The sequence below is a fragment of the Lepisma saccharinum genome, chromosome 17 (genome assembly GCF_977018435.1).
Source record: "Lepisma saccharinum chromosome 17, izLepSacc3.1, whole genome shotgun sequence".
Classification (NCBI taxonomy): domain Eukaryota; kingdom Metazoa; phylum Arthropoda; class Insecta; order Zygentoma; family Lepismatidae; genus Lepisma; species Lepisma saccharinum.
Genome location: NC_139245.1, coordinates 59203606 through 59228697, shown reverse-complemented (window position 1 = coordinate 59228697; position 25092 = coordinate 59203606). Strand labels below are relative to the sequence as shown.

At 35.6% G+C, this 25092-nt stretch overlaps 1 long non-coding RNA gene across 1 annotated transcript in view; it reads right to left on the bottom strand.

Annotated features, from left to right (window-relative positions):
- Positions 1-24863, bottom strand: part of LOC146001317 (uncharacterized) — a 47414-nt gene extending 22551 nt beyond the window's left edge. The window contains exons 1-2 of the long non-coding RNA XR_014443566.1: positions 24764-24863; positions 8103-8473 (exon numbers count right to left, since the gene is read on the bottom strand). This is a non-coding gene — a long non-coding RNA (uncharacterized LOC146001317). The remainder of the gene's footprint in view (positions 1-8102; positions 8474-24763) is intronic.
- Between the last annotated feature and the right edge of the window lie 229 nt (positions 24864-25092).

Below are 25092 nucleotides of genomic sequence, written 5' to 3'. Positions count from 1 at the left end.
GAACACAATCGACTGTGACTAAAATAAAATTGTGTGCATGAAATTTATATTTTTAGGTTGATATTCATTTTCCAGGGAAGGGACATGGCTCCCCTTACCCTGCTTTCCGCTCATGTAACCACTATTTAAAATTGTATGCTCTAAAAATTTGCTTCAATGATATTTTGAAGTTAGATTCTTAGATTTTGAGTTATTTTAGAAATAAGTTGTCATATTTTCAGAAGTCATCAATTTTATTGATGGGTAAATTAGATTATATATCTAAGCTCATTTTAAAAATAATTTTGTTGGTGTTGCATCTTTCCTTTTCAACAATAATTCGAATTTTAGGAAACCATGTTTTCGGTCCAAAAAATCAGATAATAATATTTTATTAATTTATTAGTGTACTAAAATATAAATGTGATATGTTGACATATTTTTATCTGGAATCCTTATTGTTTGGTTAACACTGTTCTTACAAGGAGATTGAGTAATTTATAAGGGAGATAAATTTTTAAAAATGAAACCAGTCAAGTTTGGTACATAAAAATGTATGTGGTTTCTCACCACCATGGAAAGATTAAATGTTTCAAGTTTCATCAAAATCTGAGAGCATGCGTTCCAAAACCCTATTTCTTTTGTTGAATTGAACTATAATAATTAGTGAAACATAGTTTTTAATTAAAAATTACAACTATTTCAATTTTTCTAGCCGACCAATGGGACAGTGTGCACACAATGGGTCTCAAGCTCGAGTTTACACAGCTGTATATTTTAGAGTCTAATCTAAATTTCAATTACATTTATTTATGTTTCATCAGAATATTATGTACTTATGTATTAATAATTGAAATTGAACAGTAAAAAGTCAAGAGAAAAATGCATAGGATAAGCAGGATTGACTTTCAGATGATGATATCTGAAATGATGTGCTAATTTTACAAACAATATAGTTTATATTTTTATTGCTTTCTTATCCCAGAAACCAATTTTGGAATCATTAGTTATGAATGGAATCATTATACCGCGTTTGTTAGAACCTGTCCAGTTTCCCGCGCTAGCGATCGCTCGACAGTTTCGGTGCCAATGAGAAACGAGGAAAAAATTGTCTGCTGGGCAGCGACGAGCGAATAGAAGCCAGAAGAGAGGCGCTTACATAGACGCTGTTGCCACGTTGCTTATTTTAATTGGCTGTCTGGCTTTGACTTTCCCCAGCACGGAGAAAAGCCAGCGATCAGCTAGCGCGGGAACCGGGACAGGTTGTAACAAACGTGGTATAGTTATGAATGGAATCATATGCGATTTTAACATTACAGTCTCGATGTTTCTTTATGTAAATTACACAGTTTATTGTTTGCATCAATAATGTTTAATAATGGAATATTTTGGCGTGTTCCAAAGAAATTTCAAATTATCCACTTATTATTAGGGGATTTTAGGGAGTCTGAGACCCAGTGGCCCAGAGGTCATATGGTGTATGTATATATATATATATATATATATAACTAAATATTCAACACAATATCACTTAAAAGGGTAGAAACATGACTTGAGTTGATGAAAATTAAAAATCATATATATTTGTCACCGAGTAGGTTATGGTTTTGCGTGGTGTTTGACCTGAGAAAGGGACTCTTTAACTTTGATACCAGGTGAATCCCTGCTGCACTGTTAAGAATACCAGCTGGCAACATGGAACATAGATTTTTGTATTTATTTTTACAAGCGGAAGGCTCCGTGACTGGCCATGTCAAGGTCACTCCCCTTCTTCACAGTCCCCTCCTCTATGCCCCACCATATTTCTAATGGGGAAGGGGCTTTGGCTTTTAAGAGTGGGGTAGTGAGTTGTGCCTTTCATCAGTACTTAAGAGTGTTACAAGCCTGCTCTCTCTCTCTCTCTCTCTCTCTCTCTCTCTCTTGAATTGTGTCAATAAGATGTTTTTATCTTTGGCTCAGTGTATAGTCTGGGAGCAATCAGTCAGTATTTTCTATTTTGAATTTGAATTTGAATGTGCATGTCAAAATGTCTCATCCGGTCAGTAAATATCAGTCATTCTTTTTGCTACACATGTAGCAGTTATTAGTCGCAAAAACAAAGAATAAATTGAGTTTGAGATTGTGTTTTGAGATTTTGTTTCAAGTCCACTTTTATGCACGGATAGGCTAATTGGGACTGGACCTACAGTTTAAAGTAGGATCCGAACCACCTTGTGCCTCCACCGGTTAACGAACCCAGGACCCCTTGATAACAAGGTGATGATGTTAGCACAACGCCATCGGGGAGACAAAGAAATGTTACAGAGTTTTACAATAAGGTTTATTATGAATTATTCAGTAAAAAACTAGGTGATCAAGATAAATAAAAAATGGCCAGCTCGGTGGCAGACTGCATTCAGTGATATCCATCAATCTCGCTGTGGAGTTCGAGTAGCGTCATGTGATTCGTTGATCTTTGTGAGGGTCCCATCATGAATATCGTTCAAGCATCTCTCAACTCTTTCATAGCAACAAGTCAAAAGTAGCACAAAAGTGAGGCTCAATATCAAAATTACAAATGTAATGAATAGTGAGCCCCCATTATTTTATGTTCTTCATGGGCTTGAAATGTGAGGCAGTGATTTAAGGGGGGAAAAATTGTTCACCTTAGGAGCTAGAATACCTTCTTTCTCGAACGTAGTATTAGAATAGATATAATGAAAACACTAAGGAATAAATAATTTCCAATTAATATTGCATGCCAAACTAAAGTTACTGGCATTTGGTACCCAATGTTATCGCATGAACTTAAGAAAATACTATAGATTAATATTATTGTTTGCCTAATTTTTAAACCTCTGTCCACATCAATCTGATTGGGTGGCATGGTTGGAGCTTGGAGGAGGAAACACGTTATTATCTAGTGTTGGGTGATATATCAATAATATAAAATATATAGCAATATTGAAAAAGAAGTCAAGGTGATATGAAAGAAGATATATCATCACAAAATTTTTGTAATACATATTGTGTCGGTGATGTATCATCATGATATTTGACGATATATATCATGTTGGCAATAAATCATCACAATATATGGCATTATATCATTATGACATTTGGCGATATATATCATATACTGTCAATATACTGTCATGATATTTGGTGATATATCATCACAATTTCCCCCACATTTGTAATGTACTTCTCTGGTCCGACTTCTGTTTTTACAGATTTTTACTTTCTTGAAAGAAAACATTTCGATTGTAATAACTAATAAAGAGTATGCACGTATGTTATGATGTTCCTTTGAGGACAATTAAGGGGGGAACCCCCGAATATAACCAAACCTCCACCCGTATACATTCGAGGGTATACGCTGTGTCCCAGTGCCTTTGTAAATAAACTGGGATGTCAATTTCTCGAATTACGGTTCCTTTGAGGACACCCAAATGTTAACCTCATTTCCACATACTTCACCTTGCCAACTGCATTCTTGCAGGCCAACGAGGCTCTGATGTCTGAACTTACAGCCAGCAAAATCCTTTGTAGGGTTGTTTCATTTCAGTTTTTGTTTTTAAGTACACTTTATGCACAGATAGGCTAATCTGGAGTGGACCTACAGTTTAAAGTGGAATCAGAACCACTATGTGCCTCCACAGGGTATAGAACCCAGGGCCCCTTGACTATAAGGCTTGACTATAAGGCGACAATGTTACATTAAGCCATCGAGGAGGCTACCTTTGTATGGTTGCATGTTGTCCTGTGCTTTGCCCATATGTGTACTGAGTGCCCCAATATAGCCTCGATTGATACCCTGGGTAAGGAGATTTTAGACACATGCATGATGATTTTTTGTACATTGTAAGGGCTTGACTATGTAAAATATGATGGTTGCAATTTGCCTAAGTGCTGACGCATACAAAATTTTAATATTAATCAATCAATAACATTATTCCATGAACATTAAACAAAATTCATGGCTAGTTAGTACAACAACAACAATAACAAGTGACGGTTTGGATCCAACTTTCAACTGTAGGTCCAGTCCCGATAAGCCTTACTGTGCATGAAGTGGACTGAAAACACCAAATCAACCAACCAACTATGCATAGTAGATCCTGCTTCTGTACTATTTAACCTCAGAAAAAAATACACCAACCTGCCTGTTTCACATTTTCTGTACAGGTTATAGAAAAAAATATCTTTTGAGAATCGTGCCAGGAATTGTCAATCAAATGTTGCCTAACTTCACAAATTTGCCTCTTTCTGCTCAAATGGTTATACCTTACAGCTGGAGCAAAACCCGATTCAGTGTTTTAAACCTTACATAAATTTGTGATTTCAAATCAAGAACATTGATCCATTTTACTACTTCTATTTGACAGCTTATTTTATTAGCAATTTTTTCTTCCTAATGTTCATGAAATGTGCAGGATTGGAAGCCTTTCACTACAGCATTTCTATCTAGTTGAGGGACCTGCTTCGAAGTTCACTACTCTCAGCTGGCACTGAAGTGCATTGCTACTAAGTTTACGAATTCTGGACTAAGAATTTTCGGGGCAGTCAACTAAGTGTACACATGCATTTCCTGGTGATCAGGGTATTCTTCAGTGATATGTTGAAGGGATTCCATGAATATGTGTCAGCATATATGTAAAGAGCATTTGCCCATTCATTGAATTCCAGAGAATTTTCACATTTCTTTCAAACAAAATATCCTTTTATGTCCACAAATCAAACCAAAAGAATACATGAAAATTTTAACATTGATTGATTGATTTGGTGTTATAAGTCCACTTTAAGTACACAGTAAGACTAATGCTAACATAATTAAACCTAACACTTTTAACAAACATAGAATAAGTATCAGCAATCTGATGCTTTGACACATGTAATTCACCTTCACCAGAATTCGCACCACAGTAAGGTCACTGATGTGAGAATTACAATCTAAATTACAACATATAATGAATATTATAATTTGTTAGACAAACATAGTATTTCGTGTCTCTAGGAAAGAAGAAATATTAACAATTAGAATCATATTTCCAAATTATTTAATGAAAAACTTGATGTACTATATTTATTATCTAAAATTACACTAAAGACACGTCATTATGTATTTCAAAACAACTGCTCTGCAATTTCTGTCATTTCTTATTTTAGATATACTTTAATTTTTCTTATATCCCAGTATGGGCACAATCCACTGGAGCCTAGTAACCTTTCATTATGAAAATAACATGTAATTTTAGTTTTAACTTGTGTTTTAATATATGTGATTACATTGTACTTTTTAAATTTGTATTTTCCTTTATTTTAACAAAATGGGTTTTCTCACTATATTTTATCATGTATTACACATTTTAATTTTTCTTAATTGTAATATTGTGTATATGTCACATATTATCACAAACTGCTGTATTAGGCATGTTCGCTGTTTTTCATCAGTAAAATTAAATACTTAAATAAATCAAATAAATAATAAGTAATCCACCACATGCATAACATATCACATGGAGTTGCCAAACATGTCATAACCACATAATACCATTCACTACTTTGTTATAATGCATCTCTGCAAATTAAAACAACAGAAATTGTTCACATGTAACACGAAATTCAAAGCAAATTTTTTCACTCTCTTGCAAGGGTATGGATGGTCAACATCAATATGCTACATTTTGACAGGCTTCCATACACTGCCTCTTCCCATATGTAAGAAGCAATTTTGAATAAAACTAAACATAAAAGGTGAGCAAATTCTCAGGGAGAATGAAGAAAGTCAGGGGTAGAAAAACCTTTTGAAACGTGATCTTAAAACATTAAATTTATTAATTAATACAATATTGGATTGAAAGTAATTAATCTAATTCTTTTGCCGGACTGGTATTCCTGAAGAAGGTTCTATGAGTAACAGCATGAATAACTATGCAATATATTCTAATATATGGCCGACTCAATATTCTAGCAACAGCGTAAAAATTTATAATGGCATGTTTATTATTCTAATTTAATTTTACAGGGTGACAATTAATGAACTATATGAAAGAAAACAGTCATAATTTCTGAACGGTTCACGTGAAGACGTCCAAACTGCGTGGCTGGCCACAGGGCATGATGGGAATTCGTATGCGCACGCAACGTGTTGATGTTAGCCATTTGCAAGTGAAAATGTCATTTGGGGGACTGAGAATCCGCATTTCGCAATCGAGAAGTCTCTCCACCCTCAACGGGTGACGGTGTGGTGTGCAATGTCCAGTCATGGAATAATCGGTGCGATATTCTTTGACGGCTCGGTGACAACTGCACGATACGTGACGGTTCTGGAAAATGATTTCATACCCATTATCCAAAGTAACCCTGATTTCGACAAGATGTGGTTCATGCAAGACGGAGCTCGACCCCATCGGACCATGAGAATGTTTGACGTCCTGGAGGAGTATTTTGGGGACCACATTCTGGCTCTGGGATACACAGAGGCCACTGGAAGGGGACTCGCTTGGCCGCCATACTCCCCGGATCTGAACACATGTGACTCATTTTTGTGGGGCTATGTTAAGGACAAGGTGTACAGAAATAACCCCAAAACCATTGCCGAGCTGAAAACTGCCATTCAGGAGGTCATAGACAGCATCGATGTTCCGACACTTCAGCGGGTCAAGCAGAATTTTGCTGTTCGTCTATGCCACGTCATCGCTAGAGATGGCAGACATATCGAACATGTCATAACCTAAATTCGAATGTCTGTAGTGCCGTTTACATGTGCAATACAGTTTGTGTACTACGTGGTTTGTCACTAATTTCAGTTTTATTTCATATAGTTCATTAATTGTCACCCTGTACATGTGATAGAGAAAACATATAAACATTAAAAAACACATACTGTGCTCGCTATTTTAAAAAAGAAGGTAATGGAAATTTCCGTAAATGAACTTGAAATATTGTAAAATATTTATTTTAGAACTGTTAGTATGATAAAAATATGCACCAGTGAAACAGAAAGTAAAATTCGTGTGGGTATTAATATGTCTGACAAATTTACAATTCATGATGGGTTAAAACAAGGAGATGCATTATCTCCATTGCTCTTTAATTTTGCCTTAGAATATGCTGTTAGGAAGGTAAAAGAAACTGAAGAAGGACTAAAATTAAATGGTGTGACTCAGTTGTTAGCATATGCAGATGATGTAGACTTACTGGGGGATGATGTGAATACAATTAAGAATAATGCTAAAATATTTTTCAAAACTGCTAAAGAGATAGGTTTGGAAGTTAACAAAGAGAAAACTAAATATATGCTTACAGGCCGAAACCAAGTGTTAGGTAATAATCAAAATCTAATTATTGATAACAACTCGTTTGAACCAGTTTCCAAATTCAAATACTTAGGAGTAATATTAACAAATGAAAATTATATTAAAGAGGAAATAAAAAGTAGGCTTAATTCAGGAAATGCATGTTACTTCTCTCTTCATAAACTTTTGTCTTCTCGTTTAATATCTAAGCAATTAGAAGTTAAAATATACAAAACAGTAATTTTACCTGTAGTATTATATGGGTGTGAAACTTGGTCCCTTACATTGAAAGAAGAACATAAATTGAGAGTATTTGAAAATAAGATCCTTAGGAAAATCTTTGGACCTAAAAGGGATGAGGAGACAGGTGAGTGGAGAAGGTTACATAATTTGGAACTACACAATTTGTATTCATGTCCAGATATTATTAGAATAATTAAATCAAGAAGACTTAGGTGGGCAGGTCATGTGGCACGAATGGGAGAGGAAAGAGGAGTCTACAGGATTCTTGTTGGGAAACCTGATGGTAAGAGACCTGCAGGAAGGCCAAGACGAAGATGGAGGGACAACGTCGAGGTGGACCTAAGGGAAATCGATAGGGATGGAAAAGAGTATATAGAACTTGCTCAAGATAGGGAAAGATGGAAGGCCTGTGTTGCTGAAGCCATGAACCTTCGGGTTTAAGAAGGCTAGGGAGTTAGTTAGTTAGTTAGTTAGAACTGAATTTGAAAATTCAAGCACCTGGTGAAAATTTTCAGTCACTATGGCAACTGAGTGCCCTGTATTTTTCTACCCATGATGAAAGTATTGTGGTATTCGTTTGAAAATACTTCATGCACTCACCTTTCTGTCCCTGCAGCTGGACATTCATCTTCAATTGTGATTTCACTCTTCACATCTACAGACTCTACTTTAACATTGTCACTCTCATTACTGTTGGATGCAACAGCACTAAACTGTTTATTCTCTGGCAAGAATTCACTCATCCCAGAACCAGAGTGCAAATATACATGAAAGTAGCTACCAGCAACATTCCCTAGCTCCTCGACTTTCATTTGTTCCTCCATTGATTCAGATTTATTAACTGATGATAATGAAGCTGGCTGCCAAGTATTTTCAACTGACCCTTCAAGAAGAGGAATATCTTGGGATTCCTTCTTTATTGAACAAGGCACAGACTCCATTTGTGATGATGAGGGTGAGGCACTTGAAATCTGAAAATACATTTTACACAGAAACTTCAGATGGTGTTGAACAAGGTGCCACTTAATCACTTTAAATAAATAATTTATAGAATAATGTACATAAGGACCTTGTAGATATCAGAATCACTTTTGGTTAAAATACACTAATCTCGTAATCATTCAATGGTGTCTATTAAACGCTAAGAAAGGAAACAAAAAACAGGGTGTTTCCGGACTGATGATACAAACTTTCAGGGATGATGGAGAAGGGCACATGTATCAATTTGAGATAAGGAACCCTGGTCCGGAAACGACTTAGTCGAAAGTTATAGGCAAAAATCGGTGTATGAAGATGTAATACTTTTATTACCTGCACAAGTTTCACAAGCTGCTACATTCATAACCGTTGTTCATAGTGGCATCCCCCGGCTTCCCTGCAGGCATGACATCATCGCAAAAAGTTCTGGCGTACACGTTGGAACAACCCTGGGGTCGTTCGAACAATGTCACAGGAAGAGAGACTGCAGAGGATATAATCACAAGAATTCTCGCTGCCTGGGTACGCCAAAACTTTGTGCGACGATGTCATGCCTGAAGCGAAGCCGGGGGACACCAATTTGAACAACTGTTATGAATGTAGCAGCTTGTGAAACTCGTGCAGGTAATAAAAGTATTACATCTTCATACACCGATTTTTGCCTATAACTTTCGACTAAGTCGTTTCCAGACCAGGGTTCCTTATCTCAAATTGATACATGTGCCCTTCTCCATCATCCCTGAAAGTTTGTATCATCAGCCCAGAAACACCCTGTATATTTACTGATAGGGTGAAGCTCATATGAAAGGAAAGGTAATATGTAAATTGTAAAAATACTTAAATTTACCATGATTTAAAATTCAATAATTTCTACAGGCAAAAATAGCAAACATTTTCTGTAGAAAATTATACAAAATACTAATCATGTTAAACCATAAAATAGTGTCACCATTAAACTGTAAATAAAGATGACAGCTGATATTTTGCAAACTAAAACATTTAAAAAATTGCCAAAATTCAGCTACAAAAACTACACAAATATTTTAAGTTGCAACTACCACATCCAGAAACTTTTATTTTCACTGTAAGAAAAGTTACTGAAATTATTATATTTTTCATTAACACAAATTATTATATTTTCATTAACACACTCAAGAAACATTTCCATAGTTTGCTCATATATACAGTATCAGAAACAGAATCATGTATATTTATATGTAATTTTTTAATTGCTTTAATCAATCTGTTGTAATATTTTACAGGGCTATTTACTATAAAAAGCATTTCTATAAGAAACCATAAATCTATATGTATGTTGCCAAAAACTATACAAGCAATATTACGCAAGAGTCATTCCATGCCAAATCAACACACATATATGGAATTTCCCACCTGACCAACTCCGATTTTCATGAAATTTCAGGAATTGAAAGTATGCATGGAAGTTAGTAACTATGAAAATGATTAGTTTCGTGTCTCTTGTAATTGTTAAATTATTCACGGTCAAAGTTAGCATAAATTGCCCTTTTTGAGCCTGCTTAGCTGTACTAAATGTGCTGTAACTCCGACCCTATTTCACCTAGGAAGCTCAAATTAAGCTTATTGTACAGGGAATAGAACAAACTTTCCGGTGATATATAACACGCCTACATTTGGATAAAAATATAATTTTCTCATGTGACCTTGACCTTGAATTACTGAAAACATGTCATTACCAAAAATCGTGAAAAAATATATTTGGTACCTCGTGCTATACTCTAAAACATATCAAAAAATCGTTCTGGGACTGGAATGGGATCAGAAGGTACAAAATAATATGTGTAACTATGTGACTGATAAAAGCCTCATTACATGAACTATGACGAGTCAAATGTTCCTCAACAATCCTTACAAAATGTAAAGGAGTTATCCTGCTCATGAAAGAAATAGGTTAGACACAGGGAGATCCCTAGCTGTGTGTGTCAAGCGCAGGTCCGGCATATGGTTGACACGAGAAATGAAGCTGCGAAGGTTTTCCAATGTATCCTTAGCCAGCAAAAAGTTATACGCATATCTTTCACTTACGATATATGCACATTATAGTGTTGTCAATGTTCCTGTGAGCACACTCGTTGACGTCTCTCACACTCTCACATAGAACATTTGGCAATGTAGCAGGTGCAACATCATCACAAGCAGCAACTATGCCTTCTCTCAGATGGTCAATATCATGGACTTTAACTGCATGCACCATTGTTTTCAAAGGTTTCTGAAGGTAAAAGTTGTTCTAAGATGTTAGATCTGGAGAATGTGCAGGCATTTTAATAGACCCCCCTCTGCCCATCAATCTACCTAGAAATTTACCATGAAGAAATTGCTATAATGTCCACGTAGTGTGGTCACACTTTGTCCTGTTTCAAAACTCTGAAACAATGCCATATCCCGTAAGCAAGGTTGAGAAACCTGTTCACTTAACAAATTCAAGAAGCCCTCACGATTTAAAGTTCCGTTGTTGAATATGGACCAACCATTCCCATTCTCCATACACTATACCTGATCATTAGCTTACCAGCAACAACCATTCGGCTGAGATCTGTCTACTACAGATTATCAAATCACAGGTATTGCATATTCTTTTTATTAACTTCACTGTGAACATAAAAATTAGCCTAGTCACTGAAGAATTTTTCATTCCAAAAGAAGTGTCACGTAATTGAGATACTTTCCCCAATATTCTTCACTATTTCAACTATTTGGTGAATGTAGCTCATTAAAATCATATGCAATGGTGTGTATACTTCTTTCTCTCCTGAAACGCCAGCGTGATCTCGATGAGTTCCTAACATGTTAGGAGCATTCCAATGCTTTGTTTTTAACACCTCAAAAAGGAGAAAATGGTTACAAGCATTCAGTAATACCTTTTTGCTGGCTAAAGATACGTTGGAAAAACCTTCAAAGCTTCATTTCTTGTGAAATTCTAGCCTGATTTGATATATCACACCACCCCCTTTCCTTTGAAATTTTTGCAATGAATTCAATATGGCGATCAACAAATTGCCGGACCTGTGCTTGACACATAGCTACAGATCTCCTTGTGTCTAACCTATTTCTTTCATGACCAGGATTACTTCCTTACATTTTGTAGGGGGTGTTAAGGGACATTTGACTCGTCATAGTTCATGTAATGAGGCTTTTATCAGTCACATAGTTACACATATTATTTTGTATCTTCTGATTTCATTGCAGTCCCAGAATGGATATGTTTTAGAGTATGGCATGAGGGACCAAATATATTTTTTTCACGATTTTTGGTGATGACTAAAGCCTGGATTTTTATGTAATATCAACCCATAAAATATGTACATAAATATGTAATAAAAATGTCTGAAATATGTAAAAAATATGTAAATTCATAATGAAATATGTACTATAAATATATATTCCAAACGTTACTTCCTATTTTTGTTATATTTTTTCCTCACAGAGGGATATGTTTATTTCAAAAAGAATTACAAAAATTGAAGTTACAATATTACAATGCTTACATTAAGTATTTTTTATGTTCTTATAGAGCAAAAATATTAACCACAATTTGAATATATTCAATTTTTAATATACAATGTCACCAGGTACCATTCAAAATGTTCAGTAGTAAATTTTCGTTGCCCAAATTTTTCAGTCAAAAAGCATTTACAAAAATTCAGGTTACCTTTGATCTTGGGGCAGGCACTGTATTTAATTATTTAACTTACAATATGTTACCAGGAATATTTCCAAATGTTCAGAAGTAAATGTTTGTCGCCGATCAGATAATATGTTCTTGTACGCAGAGAAACTTCTCTCCACGTCACAAGAAGTAACCGGAGCGTACTTCAGGAGGTGAATGTGGTCGGGAGAAATATCATTGGGAGGGTTAACTGTTTGACCATTGAGAATGCGGCTCACTGTAAATAAGCTGATGTAACCTGGGTTTCTTTCAGTCACTGCGTCAAATTTTCTTCTAGCTTCCTCTCCCACATCTCCTCCAACAGGAGACAGTTTCTTTCTTGCATCCTCATATATATATCCATGGCTTCCAGGAGAGGAAGCCCAACAGTTTCAAGTTTTTTTATGCTTGTATCAATCCAACCAAAATTGCTGTTTATGTATGCCATATCGCAAGCAAGTTTGGTGTCCTTGAAGAGATTTTGAGCAGTGCGTACCGATACAGCTGAGTCTGCCGAAAATGAGTCAAGCACAGATTTCACTTCTTCAAAATGTTCGTTGTAAAACTTACTTGCTCGGATCCAAGTGCCCCATCTAGTAAGAATAGGTTCCGGAGGAAGTGGTACACCTGGCAATTGTTCCTTGTAAACTTGCACACGTTGTGGTGCCTTCAGAAACACCTTTTTCGTGGAAGAAATAAGTTGGTTGACTTCCGGGAAATTGCCTCTCACCTCCTCAGCAATGCGTTGGAGAGCATGTGCCAAGCAAGTAAAGTGGATCAAGTTAGGATAAAACACTTTAAGTGCCATAGCAGCTTTTAACATGTATGACGCACTGTCTGTGAACATGAGAAGAACTCTCTCTTCTTGTACGCCATCCGGATACAACAATTAAAACTGTCATTCACAAATCGTGCTATGGTGGAATGATTAGTACGCTCTAGAACTTTGCATGCAATTATATGTGGTGTAGATGGAGAATCAGCAATTAATGTTCCAACAATGAAATTACTTACATACCGTCCCAAAGCATCAGTTGTTTCGTCGATGGAAATTCACACATAGGAACTGCCTACTTCTGCCGTAATTGATTCTAAAGTTTCTTTGTAGGAATGTGGAAGATATCGCTTTCGAAGGGTTGACTCGTCAGGAAGTTTACGGCCACAATATTTTTCCAGAAAATCCCGGAACTTCGGTACTTGAATTTTATACCAAGGGATGTTTGCTGCAATCATTGCTTCGCACATTTCCTTGTAAAACACACTGAATGAAGAATCCTCTTGCATCTGGGTTAGTAAAACTTGCTTCTTTTCACTCCGTAGTTGTTTGTTTTTCACATGAAGTGAAGTGCGAACATGTTGATCTAATTGAGACTTCATAGTGCACGCAACTTTTTTATCGCACACTCGACAAAAAATAACTTTACCATCCGTAGTAAATGCATCATCGACTGCTATCCAAGATCGCAACTTTTGAGATAACGAGGAGGTAGGCGGAGCCATTCCAGCTTTCTACAGCTAACACACTGTTTAAATACTGAGGCAAGCTCTTCTTAAAACTCCAATGGTTAAAATGAAAAGGCGACGAAATATATTGTAGCATGAATTCGGGTAAGGTACGGGATCGAGTCACACCGGGACGTAGCTCAGATAAATAAGGTAGGTCTTAAGTTTGACTCTGAAGCTCGCAATTCCTTCATCAATATATACGAAATTCTACGGTTGACTTAACAATACTTCATTCAAGATTTGTCGCCGCCGGCTACAAAAATCAAAACGATCACAACAATGTACGGATGAAAGGTAAGTGCCTCTCAGCGTTGTACTTTCCGCCTTCCATTGTTCGTTCTCTTCGTTCGCTGTGTGTTGCTTGCCGCTCCATGTTACAAACTGGAAACTGAAACACTGTCGAATCTTGTAATTGTTACGATGCAGCGAATCAACGAACTGCTATGTACGTACAACGAAGGCAAATCGCACTTTTAAGTTACTATATTTTTTTAGACCTGGAAATGATGGGGAGGGGAAGTGAGAAGATACTTTTTTTAACTAGTAAGCCAAAAGTTCATTGGATTTTCCTCTTAAGGACTGTTTTATGTAAAAAATATTTCATATCTTAGGAATATGTAACATTTAGTAAAATATGTAAAAATATGTAATATAAAACTACACTGTGACATCTCTACTGACGTAATTTGTCAATATATTTTAATTCCACCCTTGTACATATAAAGGAAAAAATATGTAATTGCATAGAAATCCGGGCTCTAGTGATGACATCTTTTGAGACATTCAAGGTCAAAAGTCAAGGTCATGTGACAAAATTATATTTTTATCCAAAGGTAGGCTTGTTATATACCATTTGAATGTTGTTCTATTTCCTGCACAATAAACTTTATTTGAGCTTCCTAGGTGAAATAGGGGCAGAGTTACAGCACATTTAGTACAGCTAAGCAGGCTCAAGAAGGGCAATTTATGCTAATTTTGACCTTCAATAATTTAACAATTACAAGACGGACGAGACAAAATTTTAATAGTTACCAACTTCCATGCATAGTTTCAACTCCCCAAATTTCATGAAAATTGAAGTTGGTCAGGTTGTGGGCTGTGTTGATTTCATTTGGAATGACTCGCATGTTGTTGCTTTTTTCAAAAATAATAAAATATCGATTTAAATAAAAAGAACATAAAAAATTACTATATAAATAAAAATCATGGTTTATATCCATGTTGGAGTTCCAATTTTTTAAAAAAATACAATACAGCATACACACACACACACATGCTTTTGAATGAGAAGATGTCAACCTGTGATCAAACCAATGATTTTAGAATTATGCACCACATTCATGGATTGCTAAGACTGTATCATCTACTTCAATATTATTTTTTTCTTCTGATTTCTGAAATTAAACTGTGATCTGAAACACCATTTTTAAGCTTCCAATCAAAACTTAGAGAATGTAAAAAATACTAGAAGGAAGTAATGTTTCCAATTTGCTTGATTTGGGTTGAATCCAGAATTATCTTCTGAATGCGTGGCCCTGTAAATAACTATTCTAAATATTACACATCAACTTGGGTATGCATGGGGGCAGTTCAATAAAGATTAGCCTCAACCTGTTTCACACAATTTAAAGACATGGTATGTTTTGTGAAGCGTGATGCATATCTTTGCACTACATAAGGATATTGAACCCCTGTACTTCATCTAGATTTTCTGTGGTACATCTCCTGTGTGTGCTTAATCTAATGAAAATAAAATGTTCTAGTGCCAGTGTTTTAGTGCTTTGGTAATAATGATTACCTACCAATAGGGAGGAAAGTTACAAGGTGCATATTACACCCACTCACATGAAAATGATGAGAGAAAATCATAAAACATAAGTGTAGCATACATGGCCCATTAATACAAAACTGATTTAAAAATAATTAATTATTGTTCCAGAGTGGACTTCCTAAAGGAGGCCTAACGGTAACAGTATGGCCAACTATGCAGCACATTATAATATGTGGTCGAGTCTACCACATCACTGCAGATCTTAAAATTTGACAACCAACAGTGTAAAAATTGATAATGGCATGTTTATTATTCTGATTTAATGATTGATACAGAAAACACAAAAACACAACAAAGTACATGCTGCACTTCCTATTTAAAAAATAAAATGGCTAAAGAAAATTTCCACAAGTGAACTTGAGTAATTAAAAAAAATTTACTGCATTACGAAATTCAAGGGACAGGTGGGTGAAAACTTTCAGGCACCATGGCAACCTACACCCTGTATCTGTCAACCCCTGGCCTGGATCATTGTAAATATTTGTATATTGTAATTAAGAAATAATATGGATGGTGTAATATCTAATCACAAAATATTATAAAGTGGGTATTTTTGTGGGAGGTAGTTTGTAAGACTCTGTACCAAAACGAGCCCTCTCTTTCGCTAGGGAGCCCAGCTTTACAGGGTTGTGGCATGGCAGAACCTTGCTGGATTGGGACTGCAATTAATACAACTTACACTGGCGGAGTCTAATGTATCTTGGTACATTTTCCTTGTGGCCCAAGTGCCATGAAAATGGTCTTTCCCTAATTTTTAGTATTTTAAGAATGTTTATGTTATTACTTAAAGTTGTGAAATAAAGTTTATTAATGGTAGATTACTCTAGGACACAGGGGCTACATGGAATCTATGCTCAGATACATTAAAGTCAGGAAATACTTTTCTCCAAACAGATACACTTATTGACATTACACAATTACAAATCACCTACAAGTTAAAAAAAATGGCAATATTACAGCAAAATATCACAGTCGCTTGGCTGAAATTCTCAGTTGACATGCAACCTGGGACCAGCATTTATCGAACCCTGGTTAAGACATGCATATTTAGGTATGACAATCGAATTACAAACAATCTAGCCAGTTTTGCTATTATTATCAAGCGAGAACTGAAAATTTATTTGTTTTACCGTGTGACAATTATGGAATCGACAATATAAAATGGGCTATAACTCTTCAATTATTGCTTCATACTGACATATTTTATTTTTACTTGCAACATTGAGAACAAAACAACACTAAACGGTGAGAATTAAAGGTCGAGGAGGGATATGTCCAAATTTCAAAATTTCCGAAACAAATGAAGACTAAAAAAAATTGAATAATTTCTATTTATTCTTCTTTGTTTTTCAAAATTGGTGCTGGGCATTACATATCCTCAAAGATTGATTTTTATCATGCTTCCCTGCAAATTTGGCCCATCAGCCTTCATAGGCCTGATGTCAGAAGTGAAATTTTGGATTTTTTTTTTTCATAAGCTACCAACTGTTGCTCTTACACATCGTTATTATTATTTCCCCCACTGAAGTATCAGCAAATTTTCAATGAAACTTAGTATGGTTGTAGGAATGTAACACCTCAAAACACTACATTTTTCCATTCACTTTGGTTTATTGTGGCCATTGACCTTTTCAACTGGAACCTGCTTTCCGAAGGGACCGTGACCGAGGCTGTCTAACTGTTTACAGATGTGATTCATGCCATAATTCAGGACTATGTGCCACATAAAACAATGAAAAGTAAAAAGTTTCCCCCGTGGTTCGATAAAGAGTTGCAGCATCTGTTGCACAACAAAAAGAGAGCATGGCAGCTGTGGAAAAGTTTCCCCAATCCCCACACACACAACACTTTCAAAGCACTTCGTAAGCATAGTAAAGAGCTTTAGAAACAAAAATACACAGAATATGTAAACACAGTCACAAATTAAACCCTTACTAATCCAAAGAGATTCTGGACATTGATAAATTCAGGGACACAAACCAAATGCATCCCTTTGGAAGTAACACACAATGGCATTTCAGCTGTTGGTAATGATAGAGCTGTACTATTCAATCAAACATTTCAAAATAATTTTGTTTCAAATGATGCTTTAGATCACCCACCTATCAAATATATCTGCTCTCACTCTCTTTCTACCGTCTTTACAGAACCAGGTGAAGTATTGCACTTCCTTACCTCCCTCTCTTCTCACCGAGCATCTGGAACAGACAATATTCCTACTATTTTCCTTCAAAAAACTGCTCACTTACTTGCAATGTTATACAATAGTGCTTCTCTGAAGGCTGCTTTCCCACTCAATGGAAGAAAGCAAATATCATTCCTATTTTTAAATCTGTCAATGCAAACGATACTACATGTTACAGGCCCATTTCTCTCCTTTCCACATTTGCTATTGTCTGTAAAAAGATTCTAAAAAATAGACTTCTGAAATTCACATCCCCTTACATTTACTGAGCCGTGGTGGCTCAGTCGGTAATGCGCCTGACTACCATGCTAAAGGTCCCGGGTTCGATCCCAGGCCGGTACAAATCTGGGAACTTTTCTAACGTTGGAAGTGGCCCTGGTGCCCACCCAGCATCAAATGACATGGGTACCTGGGGGGTAAAAGTGGTCAGGGGCATGATGCTGATCACATCACCTCCACTCACGACCGGATTAAGAAAGTGTGGGGTGTTACCCCCACACCCCCCTACATGCCTTCATGGCATGGTCTTAAGCACAGGGGAGCACTTTACCTTTCTCTTACATTTAACCAGCACAATGAGGCTTTCTTCCAAATTCTTCATGCCTTACCAATCTGTCTTCTATGCAATGCTATGCCATAAACACAATTAGTAATCGTAATCAGTTGGATGTTGTGTACTTTCATCTCTTCAAAGCTTTTGATTCAGTGGATCACCATTATTTACTGCATAGATTATCTAACAGATTTAACATCACTGGAAACACGTTAAAATTAGTGAAAGACTATCTAAAAATTGACAACATCCCGTTATACTTCCTGGAACTCACTCTAACTGGCTTCCTCTTATATCTTGTGTGCAGCAAGGAAGCGTTCTTGGCCCTCTGTTATTTGTATTATATCTGGATGATCTCACAGACCTCTTTAATTCCCCCATCTCAAGCACAATTCTAACGTTTGCCGATGATTGTGAGATTATGAGAGAAATAAAACAGCCATCAGACATGCAAATTCTCCAAAATTATATTAACAGATTCTCTGAATGGAGTAAGCAATGGAAACTGTCCACAAACCCTTCTAAATGCTCTTACATAACAATTTCATTGAAACAAAACATTCTTGAAGGTAATTATACACTCACCGACCTCCCTCTAGCAAAAGAAGCACAACACCAAGATCTAGGTATCCTCATAGATTCTAAACTAACTTTCGATAATCACATATCAACCACCACAAAAAAGACAATGCGTATGTTAGGCTTACTTTACAGATTCACTGAAATCCATAACCCGAAAGCACTTTCCATTTACTTTAAAACATTTGTGTCCCCCATTCTAGAATACTGTTCACCCATCTGGAACATGGCTGCCCCTTCTCATACCTCCAAGATCGAGAGTGTTCTCGGCGTTTTCCTCTTCATCGTTCGATATAGAGTGCTGGCCCTGAGACACCTACCTAAGAGAGATCTGCTTGTAAACTTATTAACACAAATACTCCAGAATCACGTAGATATGTTGAAGATATGAAATTACTACATAAGATCATTAATGGAAACCTAAGATGCAGCATTCCACTCCATGAACTCTCCCTCAGAGTGCCTAGACACAAAACATGGAGCAAGGAATCTTTCTACACTGCAACTCCCAGAATCTCACTCATATAACGTTCACCATTTCATAGGCTACCAAATCAGTTCAATGTCATCTCAAACCAAATCGATATATTTAGTCCATATACATCTTTTATCACCAACATAGAAAAAATTATATATAAGTAATGCTTTTGTGAAACTCATCTGTTTACCTTGCTACTGTCTTGACTTGTTTATATTTTGTTTATTTTATTTTGTTTTGTGTGTTTATTTTAACACTAGTGTACTGTTTACTGTTGTTTCTTTCCGGTTTAAAATGTCTTCTGCTGTACTGGAAATTTCAATAAATAAATAGCCACAGGAACATACTAAATACCAATTTCTTTTTAACCCGCTACTAGGTCTTTTTCTCTAACATGCATAGGTACTTGGTATACATCTGGCTCCCAACCATTTAATTGGAGACAGGATTTTAAAGGGAATTCCTTTTTTCATTTTCAAACACAGATCATCGATTCAATAACAACAGTGTTGATCTTCCACCAACAAAATTATATGGTTTTGACGACTTCCCCTCTCCTCCCCCTTTTTCCAGCCATCAATCCCTTTTTTTCCACTTTTGAAAAATTATATTTCTGGTCCCTTCAGTGACTAGTTTTTCAGCATGTACTCCATTTTTTTTAAAAAAAAAAAAAACCTTCCTTGCTCCCTTTATTGACAAGATATCAAACTTTTCTACAACTGTGTCTTCCCTAAACAAAACATTCAACAATTGTCTATTTGGTGCAACTTGGAGGAAAGTAAGAACAAGCACTTTCTACCTTACCTTGTTGGGACTATGTTGCAGCGATTGTTGCAGCAATGTAATCTGGGTTTAAGCAGTAACAAACAAATTGTAAGTGGAATGCCTGTTGAGTTGAAAGTGAACTTACGTGCTAAATTTGGACTTTAATTCTGAAGGTTCATAGAATAATTTTACCTTTACTGTGTGGCATGACAACAGTACTGAGTGTCAGTGAAATGGCGCAGAAAGGTACAAGTGGCAGCAAGCTATGGAATGCGGTAAGCCGTTTAACTCTTTCGCTGCGGTCGTCGCATTTATGCACAGCACGCCAGGTGCCTTGCTCCTCGGAAGTCGCATTATTGCAAGTTCATACTTCCACTCGCTGCGGGTGTCGCATTTCCGCAGTACGTCGCTTTTAGTAGCCTTCAGACATCTGTTGATACTATTTGGAACTATTTGAACTTGTAGTTTTGTTTATATCCGTATGATGTCGCTAATTACGCCTCCGTTTAGAATACGAGCGTTGAGTGCTCTGACATGTCAGTTTCAAATGCATGTTCGAATGTAAACAACATGGCTTCGTCAAGTTGTCAACACTTGTCTGATAATGATCTTACTCAACTGTTGAATCAGAAGGTGAATTAAATTGTGACGATAATAGTGACAGTTTTTATGAGACTTCAAGTGGTGACAGTGATTGTGTAGTGTCTGATGAAGAATTTGTACCGCCATCCGTAACATCATGGAGCAGAGTGCAAAGCAGCATTGATCTAGGTGTGGGAAGTTCGACACAGGCAAGTGCTAAGTTACTTGGTGACAGTACAGTATTTAGCACACCATTTTCATGTTTTATCAAATATTTCCCCCGCTCAGTATTTGAACACACAGCAGAACAAACTGAAGTTTTCGCCACCCAGTATCTTGATACTACTTACGAATTTCCACGCCGCTCCACCACTCTGCGTCATCCAGTGTTTTGAAAAATACCATACCATCAGAGACTACAGAATGGTTTGCCAGTGCAAGGAATGACTTTTGTAATTTCTCTATAACATATTTTGCAATGTATTTTTTTAAAAATTATTCTTTCTAAATTATTTTTTTCAAAATTTCAAAATTTTTCAAAATATCATACCACCAGGGACTACAGAATGGTTTTTCAGTGCAAGGAATGAATTTTGTAAGTTCTCTCTCATATATAACGCAATGTAATTGTGAAAACTATTTGTTTATAAAAAAAATATTTTTTCAAATTTAATTACGCAGCCAAGGGATATTGTGTGCCAGAGAATTCCGCAGCGAAAGAGTTAAAGGAATATTTCATCGAATTGGATGGTAAAATTATTCGCTGTTTACCTGCAAAAAAAGAAGGAAATGAAAAGGTCTACAGTTAATTTTTGCACTAAACTAAAAATATTTAAATGGAAGTACACACAATGTGAGTCATTCGTGCATAAAAAGAGATACCTTAAATTTCTTGCATTTTTTACTTTACTTCATATGAAATGTAATGTATCCCTTTTTATATATGAATGGTGTACATTGTGCTTTCATTTAAAATAATATTTTTAGTGGAGTTCAAAAATAACAAACTAACTCTCTAGCCTTTTTACACCCGAAGGTTCATGGCTGCAGCAACACAGGCCTTCCATCTGTCCCTATCTTGAGCAAGATCTATATATACTCTTTTCCATCATTCCCGATTTCCTTTAGGTCTATCACAACGTCGTCCCTCCATCTTTGTCTTGGTCTTCCTACAGGTCTCTTACCATCAGGTTTCCCAACAAGAATCCTTTGAACTCCTCTTTCCTCTCCCATTCGTGCCACATGGCCTGCCCACCTAAGTCTTCTTGATTTAATCATTCTAATAATATCTGGACATGAATACAAATTATGTAGTTCTAAATTATGTAACCTTCTCCACTCACCTGTCTCCTCATCCCTTTTAGGTCCAAATATTTTCCTGAGGATCTTATTTTCAAATACTCTCAATTTATGTTCCTCTTTCAATGTAAGGGACCAAGTTTCACACCTATATAATACTACAGGCAAAATTACTGTTTAGTATATTTTAACTTTTTAGTTTTTTAGATATTAAACGAGAAGACAAAAGTTTATGAAGAGAGAAGTAACATGCATTTCCTGAATTAAGCCTACTTTTTATTTCCTCTTTAATATAATTTTCATTTGTTAATACTACTCCTAAGTATTTGAATTTGGAAACTGGTTCAAACAAGTTGTTATCAATAATTAGATTTTGATTATTACCTAACCCTTGGTTTCGGCCTGTAAGCATATATTTAGTTTTCTCTTTGTTAACTTCCAAACCTATCTCTTTAGCAGTTTTGAAAAATATTTTAGCATTATTCTTGATTGTATTTATATCATCCCCTAATAAGTCTACATCATCTGCATATGCTAACAACTGAGTCACACCGTTTAGTTCTAGTCCTTCGTTAGTTTCTTTTACCTTCCTAACAGCATATTCTAAGGCAAAATTAAAGAGCAATGGAGATAATGCATCTCCTTGTTTTAACCTATCATAAATTGTAAATTTGTTAGACACATTAATACCCACACGAATTTTACTTTCTGTTTCACTGGTGCATACTTTTATCATACTAACAAGCTTCTTAGGTATTCCAAACTCTACTAATATATTATATAATTTATCTCTTTTGACCAAATCATATGCTTTTTTGAAATCCATGAATAGCTGATGGACATTTTGTTATATTCCCACTTTCTTTCAAGTGTGTGTCTAATGTGAAAAATTTGATCTGTAGTTGGTCTGTTACGTTTAAATCAACATTGATAATCACCTATAATTTCATTAGCATATGGGGTTAGTCTTGTTAAAATAATGTTAGATAATATTTTATATGTTGTTGAGAGTAAAGAAATTCCACGGTAATTATTGCAGTTCATTTTATCACCTTTCTTAAACACAGGAACAATTATGTATTCTTTCCACTGTTGAGGGATTTCTTCTTTATTCCATATTAAACAAATTAATTTATGAATTTGACATATTAATGAATTTCCACCATATTTAATTAACTCAGCTGGTATTAAATCTATGCCAGGTGCTTTGTTATTCTTTAGCCTTTTAATAGCATCTTTAACTTCAGTCAAGTTAGGTTCTGGAACTAAAGGTTCTGCTGTGTGTACTTCATTCACTTCTGATTTATCTCCTACATGGACATTTAAAAGGTCATTAAAGTAGTTCTTCCATCTATTTAGAATATCGCTTGGGTCAGCTAGAAAATCACCGTCGTCATCTTTTATCAAGTTTACTTTAGGTTGCCACCCCTTTCTAAACTCATTTACACCTTTATATAAATCTCTGATATTTTTATTTTTGCTGTTTGTTTCAATTTCGTTAATTTTGCTTTTCAAGTAATCTCTTTTTTTACTTCTAAACGTGCGGTTAACTTCTCGCTTTATTCTATTATAATTGCTTAGATCTGTATCATCAGAGTTATTTAACCTCCTAAGTCTAGCCTGATTTCTTATTTCTATTAGATTATGACATTCATTATCAAACCATGACTTACTTTTTCTTGGTTTATGGTATCCTATACTTTCTTTAGCTGCTGATTCTATAGCATTACGTATGTGCTCCCAATTCTTATTTACGTCTGTTTCATTTATATTTTCATTATCATTTAAATCCTGCAAGACATCGAATCTATTGGACAGTTTAATTTACTAATCTTTCTTAATTCTTTCATCACCAAATTTTCCTGTATTAAATAAACTATAGTATTTTTCATTTCCTTATTTTTTCAATAATTTTCCCTTTTTTTTGTCAATTTTAGAGCAAAATTCTTCCCTTTAAAATCTGGTTATGAGTAAAAATGTTCTCTCTAACTTTTTTACATGATCAGCTGCAATTTTCTGCTGCTCTTTCAAATTGACGAAATATTATAAAGTTGACGACAGTTGCATGCTTCTTGCCACATGCCTAGATACATAACTGAAACAGTGCATGTTTGCTGTCAACACTAACACATAGTTACGTGTCCTCCCATCCCTCACTAACCCACTCCTGCATAATATCGGAATATGCTGTGTGGGCAGTGTCTTTCGACACATTGATATTTTTCTTCCTACATACTTAGGCACATGGGGGACAACTGTACACCAAGAGCATGACTGATGTTACATTACGTGGCTTAGAAGACGAAAAAAAAAAAATCAGCTACACAAAGGCACCCATGTGCAATATAGTTTACAGTGTTGCAGTCTCGCAATGAATATTGAAGAGGGATATCCTTCTTCTATTGCCTTTAACTTTATTGTTGGGACGTACAATGTATACATTTGATTTCCACTAGAAAGCCCGTCATTCTGGGAGAAAAAACTAATCTCTCTACAAATATTAGATCTCGAGCTACATTTTCTTTTATATATTGCAGCATATCTGTAAACTGCACACTTGAATTGTTCCCATTGGGAGAGGCTAGACATGTACACGAGATTGTGACCAATAAAGATAAAAAGTAGAATTCTGTAGGTTAATGAAATGTATGTTAACGGTGTGTTCATTTTTGGCTCTGGGTGAAAATAGCACATGAAGGCAGATGGCGAGGCATGGCACAGATGCCAGCATTTTAAATCCATAACATCCTACTTATTATTATTACGCACGTATCTTTAGCATGCAGACAATGATGTTGGTATTATATAATGTGTACTAACCTGTGTAACAAGAGTTGATCAAAGTGGTTGTCAATTGCATTCACTTATCTCTTGATGATATTTAGATTGACATATTTGTTTTGCTTGCAAGTTGCCATTTTTAAACTGCCAGACTGCATGCTGTGTAAAAAAATACCAAGCATGTAAATAATAATATCAATGATTAAAATAATTTTATTACGTTTGAACACTTTTATTTCATTTTTAATAAATTGCGAGCATTGAACTAGTCATGTTTTGTTTAACAGAAGTATCTAACTTTGGTTGTCCAGTAGATTCTATTCTCAATGATTAGTGATCTACAAAGATAAGATGTACCCCTTCTCATC